Here is a 15,054-nt window from a genome sequence, read left to right as displayed (position 1 = left end):
AAGGCCTCCAAATGTTATTTTATTCACTTCCAGTGGAGTAGAAACACTTTTTAAGGCCGCAGAGTGAGTAAATTGGCCATTTTCATTCACTTTTACCCATTCCAAAAATCTTGTGTTTAAGACCCCTGGACGCATGAAAATCACTTTAAACATATCATTTTATCTCTAAAAGTGATAATCCACATACAAATGTGAAATGTAGTTCAAAGAGACAACATTTGAAAATGAACCATTTTTTTTGTTTCTGAAGCATGTCGTAAGGGGGGTGGTTATCTCTTTCATCAAAAATCGGGCATTTTTGATTGAACAATAAAGGCCTACAAATGTTATTTAATTCACTTTCTGGGGTGGAGAAAAACTTTTTAAGGCCTCAGAGTGAATAAATTGGCCATTTTCATTCAAGTTTTCCCATTCCTCAAATCTTGTGTTTAGGGCCCGGGGAAGCTTGAAAATCACTTCAAACATCTAATTTTATCTCTAAAAGTGATTTTCGACATACAAATGTGAATTGTAGTTCAAAGAGGCAACATTTGAAAATGGACCATTTTTTTCGTTTCTGAAGCATGTCGTAAGGGGGGTGGTTATCTCTTTCATCAAAAATCGGGCGTTTTTGATTGAACAATAAAGGCCTACAAATGTTATTTAATTCGCTTCCCGTGGAGTAGAAACACTTTTTAAGGCCGCAGAGTGAGTAAATTGGCCATTTTCATTCACTTTTACCCATTCCTCAAATCTTGTGTTTAAGGCCCCTGGAAGCATGAAAATCACTTTAAACATCTCATTCCTTCTTTAAAAGTGATTTTCCACGTACAAATGTGAATTGTAGTTCAAAGAGGCAACATTTGAAAACGGACCATTTTTTTCGTTTCTGAAGCATGTCGTAAGGGGGGGTGGTTATCTCTTTCACCAAAAAATGGGCGTTTTTGATTGAACAATAAAGGCCTCCAAATGTTATTTTATTCACTTCCAGTGGAGTAGAAACACTTTTTAAGGCCGCAGAGTGAGTAAATTGGCCATTTTCATTCACTTTTACCCATTCCAAATATCTTGTGTTTAAGACCCCTGGACGCATGAAAATCACTTTAAACATATCATTTTATCTCTAAAAGTGATAATCCACATACAAATGTGAATTGTAGTTCAAAGAGGCAACATTTGAAAATGAACCATTTTTTTTGTTTCTGAAGCATGTCGTAAGGGGGGGTGGTTATCTCTTTCATCAAAAATCGGGCATTTTTGATTGAACAATAAAGGCCTACAAATGTTATTTAATTCACTTTCTGGGGTGGAGAAAAACTTTTTAAGGCCTCAGAGTGAATAAATTGGCCATTTTCATTCAAGTTTTCCCATTCCTCAAATCTTGTGTTTAGGGCCCGGGGAAGCTTGAAAATCACTTCAAACATCTAATTTTGTCTCTAAAAGTGATTATCCACGTACAAATGTGAATTGTAGTTCAAAGAGGCAACATTTGAAAACGGACCATTTTTTTCGTTTCTGAAGCATGTCGTAAGGGGGGGTGGTTATCTCTTTCACCAAAAAATGGGCGTTTTTTATTGAACAATAAAGACCTCCAAATGTTATGTTATTCACTACCCGTGGAGTAGAAACACTTTTTAAGGCCGCAGAGTGAGTAAATTGGCCATTTTCATTCACTTTTACCCATTCCAAAAATCTTGTGTTTAAGACCGCTGGACGCATGAAAATCACTTTAAACATATCATTTTATCTCTAAAAGTGATAATCCACATAAAAATGTGAATTGTAGTTCAAAGATGCAACATTTGAAAATGAACCATATTTTTCGTTTCTGAAGCATGTCGTAAGGGGGGGTGGTTATCTCTTTCACCAAAAAATGGACGTTTTTGATTGAACAATAAAGGCCTCCAAATGTTATTTTATTCACTTCCCGTGGAGTAGAAACACTTTTTAAGGCCGCAGAGTGAGTAAATTGCCCATTTTCATTCACTTTTACCCATTCCAAAAATCTTGTGTTTAAGACCCCTGGACGCATGAAAATCACTTTAAACATATCATTTTATCTCTAAAAGTGATAATCCACATACAAATGTGAATTGTAGTTCAAAGATGCAACACTTGAAAATTAACCATATTTTTCATTTCTGAAGCATGTCGTAAGGGGGGGTGGTTATCTCTTTCATCAAAAATCTGGCGTTTTTGATTGAACAATAAAGGCCTCCAAATGTTATTTAATTCACTTCCCGTGGAGGAGAAACACTTTTTAAGGCCTCAGAATGAGTAAATTGGCCATTTCCATTCACTTTTACCCATTCCTCAAATCTTGTGTTTAAGGCCCCTGGAAGCATGAAAATCACTTTAAACATATCATTTTATCTTTAAAAGTGATTTTTCACATACAAATGTGAATTGTAGTTCAAAGAGGCAACATTTGAAAATGGACCATTTTTTTAGTTTCTGAAGCATGTCGTAAGGGGGGGGTGGTTATCTCTTTCATCAAAAATCGTGCGTTTTTGATTGAACAATAAAGGCCTACAAATGTTATTTAATTCGCTTCCCGTGGAGTAGAAACACTTTTTAAGGCCGCAGAGTGAGTAAATTGGCCATTTTCATTCACTTTTACCCATTCCTCAAATCTTGTGTTTAAGGCCCCTGGAAGCATGAAAATCACTTTAAAGATCTCATTTTTTCTTTAAAAGTGATTTTCCACGTACAAATGTGAATTGTAGTTCAAAGAGGCAACATTTGAAAACGGACCATTTTATTTGTTTCTGAAGCATGTCGTAAGGGGGGGTGGTTATCTTTTTCATCAAAAAATGGGCGTTTTTGATTGAACAATAAAGGCCTCCAAATGTTATTTTATTCACTTCCAGTGGAGTAGAAACACTTTTTAAGGCCGCAGAGTGAGTAAATTGGCCATTTTCATTCACTTTTACCCATTCCAAAAATCTTGTGTTTAAGACCCCTGGACGCATGAAAATCACTTTAAACATATCATTTTATCTCTAAAAGTGATAATCCACATACAAATGTGAATTGTAGTTCAAAGAGGCAACATTTGAAAATGAACCATTTTTTTTGTTTCTGAAGCATGTCGTAAGGGGGGGTGGTTATCTCTTTCATCAAAAATCGGGCATTTTTGATTGAACAATAAAGGCCTACCAATGTTATTTAATTCACTTTCTGGGGTGGAGAAAAACTTTTTAAGGCCTCAGAGTGAATAAATTGGCCATTTTCATTCAAGTTTTCCCATTCCTCAAATCTTGTGTTTAGGGCCCGGGGAAGCTTGAAAATCACTTCAAACATCTAATTTTATCTCTAAAAGTGATTATCCACGTACAAATGTGAATTGTAGTTCAAAGACGCAACATTTGAAAATGGATCATTTTTTTTATTTCTGAAGCATGTCGTCGGGGGGGTGGTTATCTCTTTCGTCAAAAATCTGGCGTTTTCGCTTGAACAATAAAGACCTCCAAATGTTATTTTATGCACTTGCCGTGAAGTAGAAACACTTTTTAAGGCCGCAGAGTGAGTAAATTGCCCATTTTCATTCACTTTTACCCATTCCTCAAATCTTGTGTTTAAGGCGCCTGGAAGCATGAAAATCACTTTAAACATCTCATTTTTTCTTTAAAAGTGATTTTCCACGTACAAATGTGAATTGTAGTTCAATGAGGCAACATTTGAAAACCAACCATTTTTTTCGTTTCTGAAGCATGTCGTAAGGGGGGGAGGTTATCTCTTTCACCAAACAATGGGTGTTTTTGATTGAAAAATAAAGGCCTCCAAATGGTTTTTTATTCACTTCCCGTGGAGTAGAAACACTTTTTAAGGCCGCAGAGTGAGTAAATTGGCCATTTTCATTCACTTTTACCCATTTCTCAAATCTTGTGTTAAGGGCCCCTGGAAGTTTGAAAATCACTTTAAACATCTAATCTTATATCTAAAAGTGATTTTACACGTACAAATGTGAATTGTAGCTCAAAGACGCAATATTTGAAAATGGACCATTTTTTTTGTTTCTGAAGCATGTCGTAAGGGGGGGTGGTTATCTCTTTCGTCAAAAATCTGGCATTTTCGCTTGAACAATAAAGACCTCCAAATGTTATTTTATTCACTTACCGTGGAGGAGAAAAACTTTTTAAGGCCGCAGAGTGAGTAAATTGGCCATTTTCATTTACTTTTACCCATTTCTCAAATCTTGTGTTTAGGACCCCTGGAAGCTTGAAAATCACTTTAAACATCTAATCTTATCTCTAAAAGTGATTTTCCACGTACAAATGTGAATTGTAGTTCAAAGACGCAACATTTGAAAATGGACCATTTTTTTCGTTTCTGAAGCATGTCGTAAGGGGGGGTGGTTATCTCTTTCATCAAAAATCTGGCGTTTTTCATTGAACAATAAAGGCCTCCTAATGTTATTTAATTCACTTCCCGTGGAGGAGAAACACTTTTTAAGGCCTCAGAATGAGTAAATTGGCCATTTCCATTCACTTTTACCCATTCCTCAAATCTTGTGTTTAAGGCCCCTGGAAGCATGAAAATCACTTTAAACATATCATTTTATCTCTAAAAGTGATAATCCACATACAAATGTGAATTGTAGTTCAAAGAGGCAACATTTGAAAATGAACCATTTTTTTTGTTTCTGAAGCATGTCGTAAGGGGGAGTGGTTATTTCTTTCATCAAAAATCGGGCATTTTCGATTGAACAATAAAGGCCTACAAATGTTATTTAATTCACTTTCTGGGGTGGAGAAAAACTTTTTAAGGCCTCAGAGTGAATAAATTGGCCATTTTCATTCAAGTTTTCCCATTCCTCAAATCTTGTGTTTAGGGCCCGGGGAAGCTTGAAAATCACTTCAAACATCTAATTTTATCTCTAAAAGTGATTTTCGACATACAAATGTGAATTGTAGTTCAAAGAGGCAACATTTGAAAATGGACCATTTTTTTCGTTTCTGAAGCATGTCGTAAGGGGGGGTGGTTATCTCTTTCATCAAAAATCGGGCGTTTTTGATTGAACAATAAAGGCCTACAAATGTTATTTAATTCGCTTCCCGTGGAGTAGAAACACTTTTTAAGGCCGCAGAGTGAGTAAATTGGCCATTTTCATTCACTTTTACCCATTCCTCAAATCTTGTGTTTAAGGCCCCTGGAAGCATGAAAATCACTTTAAACATCTCATTCTTTCTTTAAAAGTGATTTTCCACGTACAAATGTGAATTGTAGTTCAAAGAGGCAACATTTGAAAACGGACCATTTTTTTCGTTTCTGAAGCATGTCGTAAGGGGGGGTGGTTATCTCTTTCACCAAAAAATGGGCGTTTTTGATTGAACAATAAAGGCCTCCAAATGTTATTTTATTCACTTCCAGTGGAGTAGAAACACTTTTTAAGGCCGCAGAGTGAGTAAATTGGCCATTTTCATTCACTTTTACCCATTCCAAATATCTTGTGTTTAAGACCCCTGGACGCATGAAAATCACTTTAAACATATCATTTTATCTCTAAAAGTGATAATCCACATACAAATGTGAATTGTAGTTCAAAGAGGCAACATTTGAAAATGAACTATTTTTTTTGTTTCTGAAGCATGTCGTAAGGGGGGGTGGTTATCTCTTTCATCAAAAATCGGGCATTTTTAATTGAACAATAAAGGCCTACAAATGTTATTTAATTCACTTTCTTTTGGAGAAAAACTTTTTAAGGCCTCAGAGTGAATAAATTGGCCATTTTCATTCAAGTTTTCCCATTCCTCAAATCTTGTGTTTAGGGCCCGGGGAAGCTTGAAAATCACTTCAAACATCTAATTTTATCTCTAAAAGTGATTATCCACGTACAAATGTGAATTGTAGTTCAAAGACGCAACATTTGAAAATGGACCTTTTTTTTATTTCTGAAGCATGTCGTCGGGGGGGTGGTTATCTCTTTCGTCAAAAATCTGGCGTTTTCGCTTGAACAATAAAGACCTCCAAATGTTATTTTATGCACTTGCCGTGGAGTAGAAACACTTTTTAATGCCGCAGAGTGAGTAAATTGCCCATTTTCATTCACTTTTACCCATTCCTCAAATCTTGTGTTTAAGGCGCCTGGAAGCATGAAAATCACTTTAAACATCTAATCTTATATCTAAAAGTGATTTTCCACGTACAAATGTGAATTGTAGTTCAAAGAGGCAACATTTGAAAACGGACCATTTTTTTCGTTTCTGAAGCATGTCGTAAGGGGGGGTGGTTATCTCTTTCGTCAAAAATCTGGCATTTTCGCTTGAGCAATAAAGACCTCCAAATGTTATTTTATTCACTTACCGTGGAGGAGAAAAACTTTTTAAGGCCGCAGAGTGAGAAAATTGGCCATTTTCATTCACTTTTACCCATTTCTCAAATCTTCTGTTTAGGACCCCTGGAAGCTTGAAAATCACTTTAAACATCTAATCTTATCTCTAAAAGTGATTTTCCACGTACAAATGTGAATTGTAGTTCAAAGACGCAACATTTGAAAATGGACCATTTTTTTCGTTTCTGAAGCATGTCGTAAGGGGGGGTGGTTATCTCTTTCATCAAAAATCTGGCGTTTTTCATTGAACAATAAAGGCCTCCAAATGTTATTTAATTCACTTCCCGTGGAGGAGAAACACTTTTTAAGGCCTCAGAATGAGTAAATTGGCCATTTCCATTCACTTTTACCCATTCCTCAAATCTTGTGTTTAAGGCCCCTGGAAGCATGAAAATCACTTTAAACATCTCATTTTATCTTTAAAAGTGATTTTCCACATACAAATGTGAATTGTAGTTCAAAGAGGCAACATTTGAAAATGGACCATTTTTTTCGTTTCTGAAGCATGTCGTAAGGGGGGGTGGTTATCTCTTTCATCAAAAATCGGGCGTTTTTGATTGAACAATAAAGGCCTACAAATGTTATTTTATTCACTACCCGTGGAGTAGAAACACTTTTTAAGGCCGCAGAGTGAGTAAATTGGCCATTTTCATTCACTTTTACCCATTCCAAAAATCTTGTGTTTAAGACCCCTGGACGCATGAAAATCACTTTAAACATATCATTTTATCTCTAAAAGTGATAATCCACATAAAAATGTGAATTGTAGTTCAAAGATGCAACATTTGAAAATGAACCATATTTTTCGTTTCTGAAGCATGTCGTAAGGGGGGGTGGTTATCTCTTTCACCAAAAAATGGACGTTTTTGATTGAACAATAAAGGCCTCCAAATGTTATTTTATTCACTTCCCGTGGAGTAGAAACACTTTTTAAGGCCGCAGAGTGAGTAAATTGCCCATTTTCATTCACTTTTACCCATTCCAAAAATCTTGTGTTTAAGACCCCTGGACGCATGAAAATCACTTTAAACATATCATTTTATCTCTAAAAGTGATAATCCACATACAAATGTGAATTGTAGTTCAAAGATGCAACACTTGAAAATTAACCATATTTTTCGTTTCTGAAGCATGTCGTAAGGGGGGGTGGTTATCTCTTTCATCAAAAATCTGGCGTTTTTGATTGAACAATAAAGGCCTCCAAATGTTATTTAATTCACTTCCCGTGGAGGAGAAACACTTTTTAAGGCCTCAGAATGAGTAAATTGGCCATTTCCATTCACTTTTACCCATTCCTCAAATCTTGTGTTTAAGGCCCCTGGAAGCATGAAAATCACTTTAAACATATCATTTTATCTTTAAAAGTGATTTTTCACATACAAATGTGAATTGTAGTTCAAAGAGGCAACATTTGAAAATGGACCATTTTTTTAGTTTCTGAAGCATGTCGTAAGGGGGGGGGTGGTTATCTCTTTCATCAAAAATCGTGCGTTTTTGATTGAACAATAAAGGCCTACAAATGTTATTTAATTCGCTTCCCGTGGAGTAGAAACACTTTTTAAGGCCGCAGAGTGAGTAAATTGGCCATTTTCATTCACTTTTACCCATTCCTCAAATCTTGTGTTTAAGGCCCCTGGAAGCATGAAAATCACTTTAAAGATCTCATTTTTTCTTTAAAAGTGATTTTCCACGTACAAATGTGAATTGTAGTTCAAAGAGGCAACATTTGAAAACGGACCATTTTATTTGTTTCTGAAGCATGTCGTAAGGGGGGGTGGTTATCTTTTTCATCAAAAAATGGGCGTTTTTGATTGAACAATAAAGGCCTCCAAATGTTATTTTATTCACTTCCAGTGGAGTAGAAACACTTTTTAAGGCCGCAGAGTGAGTAAATTGGCCATTTTCATTCACTTTTACCCATTCCAAAAATCTTGTGTTTAAGACCCCTGGACGCATGAAAATCACTTTAAACATATCATTTTATCTCTAAAAGTGATAATCCACATACAAATGTGAATTGTAGTTCAAAGAGGCAACATTTGAAAATGAACCATTTTTTTTGTTTCTGAAGCATGTCGTAAGGGGGGGTGGTTATCTCTTTCATCAAAAATCGGGCATTTTTGATTGAACAATAAAGGCCTACCAATGTTATTTAATTCACTTTCTGGGGTGGAGAAAAACTTTTTAAGGCCTCAGAGTGAATAAATTGGCCATTTTCATTCAAGTTTTCCCATTCCTCAAATCTTGTGTTTAGGGCCCGGGGAAGCTTGAAAATCACTTCAAACATCTAATTTTATCTCTAAAAGTGATTATCCACGTACAAATGTGAATTGTAGTTCAAAGACGCAACATTTGAAAATGGATCATTTTTTTTATTTCTGAAGCATGTCGTCGGGGGGGTGGTTATCTCTTTCGTCAAAAATCTGGCGTTTTCGCTTGAACAATAAAGACCTCCAAATGTTATTTTATGCACTTGCCGTGAAGTAGAAACACTTTTTAAGGCCGCAGAGTGAGTAAATTGCCCATTTTCATTCACTTTTACCCATTCCTCAAATCTTGTGTTTAAGGCGCCTGGAAGCATGAAAATCACTTTAAACATCTCATTTTTTCTTTAAAAGTGATTTTCCACGTACAAATGTGAATTGTAGTTCAATGAGGCAACATTTGAAAACCAACCATTTTTTTCGTGTCTGAAGCATGTCGTAAGGGGGGGAGGTTATCTCTTTCACCAAACAATGGGTGTTTTTGATTGAAAAATAAAGGCCTCCAAATGGTTTTTTATTCACTTCCCGTGGAGTAGAAACACTTTTTAAGGCCGCAGAGTGAGTAAATTGGCCATTTTCATTCACTTTTACCCATTTCTCAAATCTTGTGTTAAGGGCCCCTGGAAGTTTGAAAATCACTTTAAACATCTAATCTTATATCTAAAAGTGATTTTACACGTACAAATGTGAATTGTAGCTCAAAGACGCAATATTTGAAAATGGACCATTTTTTTTGTTTCTGAAGCATGTCGTAAGGGGGGGTGGTTATCTCTTTCGTCAAAAATCTGGCATTTTCGCTTGAACAATAAAGACCTCCAAATGTTATTTTATTCACTTACCGTGGAGGAGAAAAACTTTTTAAGGCCGCAGAGTGAGTAAATTGGCCATTTTCATTTACTTTTACCCATTTCTCAAATCTTGTGTTTAGGACCCCTGGAAGCTTGAAAATCACTTTAAACATCTAATCTTATCTCTAAAAGTGATTTTCCACGTACAAATGTGAATTGTAGTTCAAAGACGCAACATTTGAAAATGGACCATTTTTTTCGTTTCTGAAGCATGTCGTAAGGGGGGGTGGTTATCTCTTTCATCAAAAATCTGGCGTTTTTCATTGAACAATAAAGGCCTCCTAATGTTATTTAATTCACTTCCCGTGGAGGAGAAACACTTTTTAAGGCCTCAGAATGAGTAAATTGGCCATTTCCATTCACTTTTACCCATTCCTCAAATCTTGTGTTTAAGGCCCCTGGAAGCATGAAAATCACTTTAAACATATCATTTTATCTCTAAAAGTGATAATCCACATACAAATGTGAATTGTAGTTCAAAGAGGCAACATTTGAAAATGAACCATTTTTTTTGTTTCTGAAGCATGTCGTAAGGGGGAGTGGTTATTTCTTTCATCAAAAATCGGGCATTTTCGATTGAACAATAAAGGCCTACAAATGTTATTTAATTCACTTTCTGGGGTGGAGAAAAACTTTTTAAGGCCTCAGAGTGAATAAATTGGCCATTTTCATTCAAGTTTTCCCATTCCTCAAATCTTGTGTTTAGGGCCCGGGGAAGCTTGAAAATCACTTCAAACATCTAATTTTATCTCTAAAAGTGATTTTCGACATACAAATGTGAATTGTAGTTCAAAGAGGCAACATTTGAAAATGGACCATTTTTTTCGTTTCTGAAGCATGTCGTAAGGGGGGGTGGTTATCTCTTTCATCAAAAATCGGGCGTTTTTGATTGAACAATAAAGGCCTACAAATGTTATTTAATTCGCTTCCCGTGGAGTAGAAACACTTTTTAAGGCCGCAGAGTGAGTAAATTGGCCATTTTCATTCACTTTTACCCATTCCTCAAATCTTGTGTTTAAGGCCCCTGGAAGCATGAAAATCACTTTAAACATCTCATTCTTTCTTTAAAAGTGATTTTCCACGTACAAATGTGAATTGTAGTTCAAAGAGGCAACATTTGAAAACGGACCATTTTTTTCGTTTCTGAAGCATGTCGTAAGGGGGGGTGGTTATCTCTTTCACCAAAAAATGGGCGTTTTTGATTGAACAATAAAGGCCTCCAAATGTTATTTTATTCACTTCCAGTGGAGTAGAAACACTTTTTAAGGCCGCAGAGTGAGTAAATTGGCCATTTTCATTCACTTTTACCCATTCCAAATATCTTGTGTTTAAGACCCCTGGACGCATGAAAATCACTTTAAACATATCATTTTATCTCTAAAAGTGATAATCCACATACAAATGTGAATTGTAGTTCAAAGAGGCAACATTTGAAAATGAACTATTTTTTTTGTTTCTGAAGCATGTCGTAAGGGGGGGTGGTTATCTCTTTCATCAAAAATCGGGCATTTTTAATTGAACAATAAAGGCCTACAAATGTTATTTAATTCACTTTCTTTTGGAGAAAAACTTTTTAAGGCCTCAGAGTGAATAAATTGGCCATTTTCATTCAAGTTTTCCCATTCCTCAAATCTTGTGTTTAGGGCCCGGGGAAGCTTGAAAATCACTTCAAACATCTAATTTTATCTCTAAAAGTGATTATCCACGTACAAATGTGAATTGTAGTTCAAAGACGCAACATTTGAAAATGGACCTTTTTTTTATTTCTGAAGCATGTCGTCGGGGGGGTGGTTATCTCTTTCGTCAAAAATCTGGCGTTTTCGCTTGAACAATAAAGACCTCCAAATGTTATTTTATGCACTTGCCGTGGAGTAGAAACACTTTTTAATGCCGCAGAGTGAGTAAATTGCCCATTTTCATTCACTTTTACCCATTCCTCAAATCTTGTGTTTAAGGCGCCTGGAAGCATGAAAATCACTTTAAACATCTAATCTTATATCTAAAAGTGATTTTCCACGTACAAATGTGAATTGTAGTTCAAAGAGGCAACATTTGAAAACGGACCATTTTTTTCGTTTCTGAAGCATGTCGTAAGGGGGGGTGGTTATCTCTTTCGTCAAAAATCTGGCATTTTCGCTTGAGCAATAAAGACCTCCAAATGTTATTTTATTCACTTACCGTGGAGGAGAAAAACTTTTTAAGGCCGCAGAGTGAGAAAATTGGCCATTTCCATTCACTTTTACCCATTCCTCAAATCTTGTGTTTAAGGCCCCTGGAAGCATGAAAATCACTTTAAACATCTCATTTTATCTTTAAAAGTGATTTTCCACATACAAATGTGAATTGTAGTTCAAAGAGGCAACATTTGAAAATGGACCATTTTTTTCGTTTCTGAAGCATGTCGTAAGGGGGGGTGGTTATCTCTTTCATCAAAAATCGGGCGTTTTTGATTGAACAATAAAGGCCTACAAATGTTATTTTATTCACTACCCGTGGAGTAGAAACACTTTTTAAGGCCGCAGAGTGAGTAAATTGGCCATTTTCATTCACTTTTACCCATTCCAAAAATCTTGTGTTTAAGACCCCTGGACGCATGAAAATCACTTTAAACATATCATTTTATCTCTAAAAGTGATAATCCACATAAAAATGTGAATTGTAGTTCAAAGATGCAACATTTGAAAATGAACCATATTTTTCGTTTCTGAAGCATGTCGTAAGGGGGGGTGGTTATCTCTTTCACCAAAAAATGGACGTTTTTGATTGAACAATAAAGGCCTCCAAATGTTATTTTATTCACTTCCCGTGGAGTAGAAACACTTTTTAAGGCCGCAGAGTGAGTAAATTGCCCATTTTCATTCACTTTTACCCATTCCAAAAATCTTGTGTTTAAGACCCCTGGACGCATGAAAATCACTTTAAACATATCATTTTATCTCTAAAAGTGATAATCCACATACAAATGTGAATTGTAGTTCAAAGATGCAACACTTGAAAATTAACCATATTTTTCGTTTCTGAAGCATGTCGTAAGGGGGGGTGGTTATCTCTTTCATCAAAAATCTGGCGTTTTTGATTGAACAATAAAGGCCTCCAAATGTTATTTAATTCACTTCCCGTGGAGGAGAAACACTTTTTAAGGCCTCAGAATGAGTAAATTGGCCATTTCCATTCACTTTTACCCATTCCTCAAATCTTGTGTTTAAGGCCCCTGGAAGCATGAAAATCACTTTAAACATATCATTTTATCTTTAAAAGTGATTTTTCACATACAAATGTGAATTGTAGTTCAAAGAGGCAACATTTGAAAATGGACCATTTTTTTAGTTTCTGAAGCATGTCGTAAGGGGGGGGGTGGTTATCTCTTTCATCAAAAATCGTGCGTTTTTGATTGAACAATAAAGGCCTACAAATGTTATTTAATTCGCTTCCCGTGGAGTAGAAACACTTTTTAAGGCCGCAGAGTGAGTAAATTGGCCATTTTCATTCACTTTTACCCATTCCTCAAATCTTGTGTTTAAGGCCCCTGGAAGCATGAAAATCACTTTAAAGATCTCATTTTTTCTTTAAAAGTGATTTTCCACGTACAAATGTGAATTGTAGTTCAAAGAGGCAACATTTGAAAACGGACCATTTTATTTGTTTCTGAAGCATGTCGTAAGGGGGGGTGGTTATCTTTTTCATCAAAAAATGGGCGTTTTTGATTGAACAATAAAGGCCTCCAAATGTTATTTTATTCACTTCCAGTGGAGTAGAAACACTTTTTAAGGCCGCAGAGTGAGTAAATTGGCCATTTTCATTCACTTTTACCCATTCCAAAAATCTTGTGTTTAAGACCCCTGGACGCATGAAAATCACTTTAAACATATCATTTTATCTCTAAAAGTGATAATCCACATACAAATGTGAATTGTAGTTCAAAGAGGCAACATTTGAAAATGAACCATTTTTTTTGTTTCTGAAGCATGTCGTAAGGGGGGGTGGTTATCTCTTTCATCAAAAATCGGGCATTTTTGATTGAACAATAAAGGCCTACAAATGTTATTTAATTCACTTTCTGGGGTGGAGAAAAACTTTTTAAGGCCTCAGAGTGAATAAATTGGCCATTTTCATTCAAGTTTTCCCATTCCTCAAATCTTGTGTTTAGGGCCCGGGGAAGCTTGAAAATCACTTCAAACATCTAATTTTATCTCTAAAAGTGATTATCCACGTACAAATGTGAATTGTAGTTCAAAGACGCAACATTTGAAAATGGATCATTTTTTTTATTTCTGAAGCATGTCGTCGGGGGGGTGGTTATCTCTTTCGTCAAAAATCTGGCGTTTTCGCTTGAACAATAAAGACCTCCAAATGTTATTTTATGCACTTGCCGTGGAGTAGAAACACTTTTTAAGGCCGCAGAGTGAGTAAATTGCCCATTTTCATTCACTTTTACCCATTCCTCAAATCTTGTGTTTAAGGCGCCTGGAAGCATGAAAATCACTTTAAACATCTCATTTTTTCTTTAAAAGTGATTTTCCACGTACAAATGTGAATTGTAGTTCAATGAGGCAACATTTGAAAACCAACCATTTTTTTCGTTTCTGAAGCATGTCGTAAGGGGGGGAGGTTATCTCTTTCACCAAACAATGGGTGTTTTTGATTGAAAAATAAAGGCCTCCAAATGGTTTTTTATTCACTTCCCGTGGAGTAGAAACACTTTTTAAGGCCGCAGAGTGAGTAAATTGGCCATTTTCATTCACTTTTACCCATTTCTCAAATCTTGTGTTAAGGGCCCCTGGAAGTTTGAAAATCACTTTAAACATCTAATCATATCTAAAAGTGATTTTACACGTACAAATGTGAATTGTAGCTCAAAGACGCAATATTTGAAAATGGACCATTTTTTTTGTTTCTGAAGCATGTCGTAAGGGGGGGTGGTTATCTCTTTCGTCAAAAATCTGGCATTTTCGCTTGAACAATAAAGACCTCCAAATGTTATTTTATTCACTTACCGTGGAGGAGAAAAACTTTTTAAGGCCGCAGAGTGAGTAAATTGGCCATTTTCATTTACTTTTACCCATTTCTCAAATCTTGTGTTTAGGACCCCTGGAAGCTTGAAAATCACTTTAAACATCTAATCTTATCTCTAAAAGTGATTTTCCACGTACAAATGTGAATTGTAGTTCAAAGACGCAACATTTGAAAATGGACCATTTTTTTCGTTTCTGAAGCATGTCGTAAGGGGGGGTGGTTATCTCTTTCATCAAAAATCTGGCGTTTTTCATTGAACAATAAAGGCCTCCTAATGTTATTTAATTCACTTCCCGTGGAGGAGAAACACTTTTTAAGGCCTCAGAATGAGTAAATTGGCCATTTCCATTCACTTTTACCCATTCCTCAAATCTTGTGTTTAAGGCCCCTGGAAGCATGAAAATCACTTTAAACATCTCATTTTATCTCTAAAAGTGATCATCCACATACAAATGTGAATTGTAGTTCAAAGAGGCAACATTTGAAAATGGACCATTTTTTTCATTTCTGAAGCATGTCGTAAGGGGGGGTGGTTATCTCTTTCATCAAAAATCGGGCGTTTTTGATTGAACAATAAAGGCCTACAAATGTTATTGAATTCGCTTCCCGTGGAGTA

This window comes from Triturus cristatus, chromosome 10 (genome assembly GCF_964204655.1).
Source record: "Triturus cristatus chromosome 10, aTriCri1.1, whole genome shotgun sequence".
Taxonomy (NCBI): domain Eukaryota; kingdom Metazoa; phylum Chordata; class Amphibia; order Caudata; family Salamandridae; genus Triturus; species Triturus cristatus.
This window is presented reverse-complemented; position numbering follows the sequence as displayed.